The following is a 5,260-nucleotide window of genomic DNA, read 5'->3' on the forward strand; positions in this document are numbered from 1 at the left end:
AAAATTTGGAATTGTATCAATTTCTAGTTTGGTTATTATTCAATTTCCCAATAAATGATACTGGGCTATATTGATCTTGTTACTATGCCAAAGAAAGTAGTTCCACAATGTTCAGTTTTATATTAGGAGGGATAGCCCTCACTAGATAGCAAGTTCCTCATAATTGATATTATAAGTAATACCCCAAACGACTTAATCGTGAGAGGGAGAAACTTAAGGTCAATTTGAGATAGAAGAAAACTTGGCTTACCTCTATACTTAAACAAACTTATCCTGGCAAATCAATCTAAAGATGGTGGTTGAGATACTATTAATTACTTTATTTTGGATCTAATTTGAAATCATCTTGATTTAGACACAAGAAAAACGCGAAAATAAATATCAATAATTAACATTTTCTAGCCCCGTATGTTTGTAAATGAATAAAGTTTATAGAGCCAAACTTGTTTATTTCTATCACATGCTATTATTTTTAATTTGGAAATTTTTATTTTAGCATACTACGAATTATAGAAAGAGTAATCATTTTATTTGTTTGTAAAATGAGGTAAATAACATAAAAAAGAAGGTTCAGCGCATTGATGGTCAGTCAAGTAAGGTTAGGGTTCAGGATGATGATGTTCGTGCATACTTACCTGGCACAGGAGATACCGTGATCACGAAGGCGGTTTTCCCAGGGCGAGGCTCACCATTGCACTCCGGTGATGCTGACCCTTGCGATTAACCCAAATGTGGTTAACTCGGGTGTGCAATATTTGTTAGCGGGGGACTGCGTTCGCGCTATCCCCCTTATACATATCATAAGGGACTCTAAACGAAATATAAAGTAAGGTGCAGCGGCGTATTTGCACCGCTTAACAAGGTCTCTGTTAATAAATAGTACTTGATTTATGCTTAAGCGTCAGCGAAGAATTTTTTTCTACGCTACTTTTACAGGATTTGTATTTTGACAATTTTGTGTGAATGAAAAGATTTTCAAACTCTCCAATTGATGCCTAGTAACTCATAATACTGAAAGAAGTTTTTAATAGTCTGTTAGGAAAACGTGTTAATCTAAATTTTTTTCAGTATAATATCGAGACATTTTTTTGAGATTAAAAACTTTGATTGAGACAGAAAAAAGGAGTGTTATGTCCTCATGACACAATAGAGAACTTCAAAATATTAACTGTACTCATGTTGTGAAATGAGCCTGAACTTATCCTAATGTTATATCCAACGTTATCCTTGCCAGGTCCTAACACACCTCTTATCCATGTTTGTCACATCATACTCATGCATGTGTAACTCCGCATATTGTAACCTACCAAGGACCGAATAAACGGACAATTACATCCTGCTTTTTTGCAACCCAGAAAGAAGTCGCACCTGTGTCTGACCGTGACATATATACAGCGATTATAAGACATTATATGCCCTTGCCATCTTTAAATAAAATGTAATATATTTGCTTTAATTTCTCCCCATGGGGAGTGGACCGATCCCGGAGATACTGCAATACCGGGCCGATCCGCGGCAAAGGTGGAGCAAGCCCCTAGCACTTCGCCATGATCCAAAAATCAGTTTAATATCGAAGATCCCACATGGGGATCGTATCAGATATTAAGCTGATAAGAACAGATACTACACTTTGATCTTAGCCAAAAGGCCGAGAAGCGATGACGATTGTTGTGTTGCAATCAAAGCAATGCACATTACACAATAACCTTACTTTAGTTTTAAATTGGTGCAACAAGAATTTATCTCGAGTTCTGTTTGCAGATAAACAGTCAAACTCCTTTTGCATCAACACTAGTAATCTATAATAATAAAAACCGTAATTATATTACCAATTATTATACTATTCTTTACACTTCATTGTTATATTACCATTTACAATTTTTAGTTTTCCTTAATCTTAAAAAAAAATCACTTTGTTCGTTATTTCTTTCTTTCATTCTTTCTTTCTTTTTTCTTTATGAACATTATTGACCAGTGTTAGTGAAGGAAGAAACTGGCATGTTTGAGGGACAGACTGAAGGACGCATACCCTACACTGTACTTTCCCCATGAAGATATACGCCGGTTGCCAATGTTTTTTAACTATGATACCAACAATACACCCGCTGTTTTTGTTATTTTATTTTTTACATAGAAGCTGGAAAACTAATTTCCGTTGCATTATGAAAAGTATAAATTGCACTAAAAATGATAGTGCCTAAATGATTGAGACAATTACTTTATGAACCGTGTATGCCAACCTTCATGAAAAAATGAAGCTCCGCCCAGAGAAGTAGTTCCTGAAGTATTTGTAAAATGCTTACACAAGTATAAATATTTATTGCATATAATTGTAGAAAATTTGGAATTGTATCAATTTCTAGTTTGGTTATTAGTCAATTTTCCAATAAAATGATTCTGGGCTATATTGATCTCATTACTATGCCAAATAAAGTATTTCCACAATGTTCAGTTTTATATTAGGAGGATAGCCCTCACTGGATAGCAAGTTCCTCATAATTAATAGATAAAGTACATAAGCAATATCCCAAACGACTTAATTGTGAGAGGAAGAAACTTCAGGATCAATTTGCTACAGAAGAAAACTTGGCTTACCTCTATACAAACTTATCCTGGCAAATCAATCTAAAGTTGATGGTTGAGATACTATTAATTACTTTATTTTGGATCTAATGGGAAATCATATTGAATTAGACACAAGAAAAACGCGAAAAAATTATCAATAGTTAAAATTTTCTAACCCCGTATGTTTGTGTTTTGATGGAAATGAATAGTTTATAAAGCCAAACTTGTTTATTTCCATCATATGCCTCTCACTTTTAATGTGACAATTTTTATTTTAGCATATTACGAATTATATAAAAAGTTATCATATAATTGGTTTATAAATTTAAATAAATAACATAAGAGAGATGGTTCAGCACAATGATAGTCAGTCAAGTTAGGTTAGGGTTTAGGATGAACAATTGAGGGCATACTTACCTGGCACAGGAGATACCGTGATCACGAAGGCGGTTTTCCCAGGGCGAGGCTCACCATTGCACTCCGGTGATGCTGACCCTTGCGATTAACCCAAATGTGGTTAACTCGAGTGCGCAATTTTTGTTAGCGGGGGACTGCGTTCGCGCTATCCCCCTTACACAATTCATAAGGGATTACATAAGAAATATAAGGTACAACGGCGTATTTTTACAGCTTAACAAGGTCTCTGTTAATAAATAGTACTTGATTTATGCTTAAGGTCAGCAAAGAATTTTTTTTCTACGCTACTTTTATATGATTTATATTTTGACAATTACGTGTGAATGAAAGATTTTCAAACTCTCTAATTGATGCCTAGTAACTCATAATATTGAAAGAAGTTGGGTTTTTTTTAATAGTCTGTATCACACTCGACAGTCACTCACTGTCACAGCAATGAAAGAAATCTATCATGATCTTGTTTACCAACACCTGATACACTGTCACACAGTATGGGGGGGGGGGCCTCTAGCTCTTCAAAAACATAATCTCTGGTTACTGCACAAAAGAGAGTTGTACGGACAATGACCTACTTGAAAAAAAAACAGATCACACAAATAAAAAATTAGCTATATTGAAAATTTTTAAATTCGAAGATGTTAACACCTACTGCTGTGCCCCTTTGTTTACAAATCTATCAATCACTTTTCATTCGCCTCTACCGCCGTGGACTTCCCCGAGTGTTGATGTTGTCGTCCACACCTTCCCTGGTCGTAAATCCACCCAACTGCGGTATATGCTCAAACTTAACTGCCTTGAGCAGATTAATGATGTCGCCTCCTCTCTTAAGACCTCCCACCCTCCTATCCTCGTCTACTGTGATGGGTCTGTTACCACGCTGGGCAGCGCTGGGGCAGCTGTGTGGATTCCTGAGCGCCAGGCCTGCAGGAAAATCAGGGTCCACGACTGGGCCTCCTCCACTGATGCTGAAAGCATAGCCATCCTCGCGGGCATTCATGAGGTGGCGACCTACTGTATGCTCGCACTGAACGCTGGAACCTCCTTATAATCAGTGACAGCACTTCGGCGCTAGCGAGGCTCAAATTAGCCTCCCCCTCCTCCCCTGCCGCCCAACACACCCTAGCCGCCGTCGCCGGGCTAGAACAAACTGATGACATCCGTGTCAAGTTTATTTAGATCCCGTCACTTATAGGAATAACTGCCTGTGACACTGTAGGTCGGCTTGCCAAAGAAGCTACACAAGAAGAAGATATTGAAGCCGCTCTCGCCCTCTCCTTGAGTCATCTCAAATCTCGCATACACGCCACACAACGAGAGGCATTCGATGAAAATTGGACACACCTGAAGCAACGGGGTAGCGTCACACTATGCCACTATGACGCTGTAACCGGTGACGACAACCGCCACTACAAAGAGTATCAATCCCTGACTCGATCTCAACAGATTATGTACATGAGACTGCACCTAGGGTACAGGTACCTATGGGAGTACATTGGCAACCCTGAGCCTGGCCGCACTGTTTGTAAACTTTGTGGCCAACCCGACTCTCACACCCTCTCTCACTACATCCTCACGTGCCCTATGACCACCTCCTACAGGTCCCTAGCTGTTACCAACACCTCTTCCCTCCCTGACCAGATATCCCTCCTACTAGTGACAGGCCTGGCACTTGACATTATTAGGGACCTGCCACGCTTTGCCATAAACAGATGAAATGTACCAGGAACTTTCCCCCCACGCACTCATCATTCTCTCACTTTATGTAACTTGACAAAACCTATGACCCTTCAGGCTTTTACCCCCTTAATGCACGAGTCATAAAGGCAAGTATGAACTTTGCATACTTCCCAGATGGGCGCTGTAAATGCTTCTGCGCTTCACCTTGCACAGGATGTAAGGGGGTGCCCAATAAACTATCCCCCTCGGGGGCAAATCTGAATCTATCAATCACTTGCTTGACAATAATTATTTCCAGTTCCGGTATAATCAGAGATACAACTTAAGGCACCCAGAGCTACTCCTCCATAAAATATCACGGTGTGAAGGTGTGGAACAACTTACCCCCACACATCCGAGCAAAGCCTACGCTCCCTTCCTTTAAATCATCTCTTAAAAAAAATCTATTGTCTAAGTATTAATATTTCTTGTAACACCTACTATATTTACAGTACCTGCTTTTATTGTACCATCAAAACCGTTTTATCGGAAATTATCATGACAATAGATAAGTAATTACCATTGCAATAAACATAATTGCCAACGAGACATAATCATGTTC

At 38.7% G+C, this 5,260-nt stretch overlaps 3 non-coding genes across 3 annotated transcripts; 2 read left to right on the top strand and 1 right to left on the bottom strand.

Moving 5' to 3' along the window:
• Positions 1-627: 627 nt before the first annotated feature.
• Positions 628-790, top strand: LOC121879171. Its single transcript, XR_006091281.1, has one exon. It is a non-coding gene; the product is annotated as a U1 spliceosomal RNA (small nuclear RNA).
• Positions 791-1,467: 677 nt separating this feature from the next.
• On the bottom strand, positions 1,468-1,660 carry LOC121879178. Its single transcript, XR_006091282.1, has one exon. It is a non-coding gene; the product is annotated as a U2 spliceosomal RNA (small nuclear RNA).
• A 1,314-nt stretch (positions 1,661-2,974) lies between these two features.
• On the top strand, positions 2,975-3,137 carry LOC121879164. The gene has a single exon (XR_006091280.1). It is a non-coding gene; the product is annotated as a U1 spliceosomal RNA (small nuclear RNA).
• The last annotated feature ends 2,123 nt before the right edge of the window (positions 3,138-5,260 follow it).

Source organism: Homarus americanus, unplaced genomic scaffold (assembly GCF_018991925.1).
Source record: "Homarus americanus isolate GMGI-L3 unplaced genomic scaffold, GMGI_Hamer_2.0 scaffold39154, whole genome shotgun sequence".
NCBI lineage: Eukaryota > Metazoa > Arthropoda > Malacostraca > Decapoda > Nephropidae > Homarus > Homarus americanus.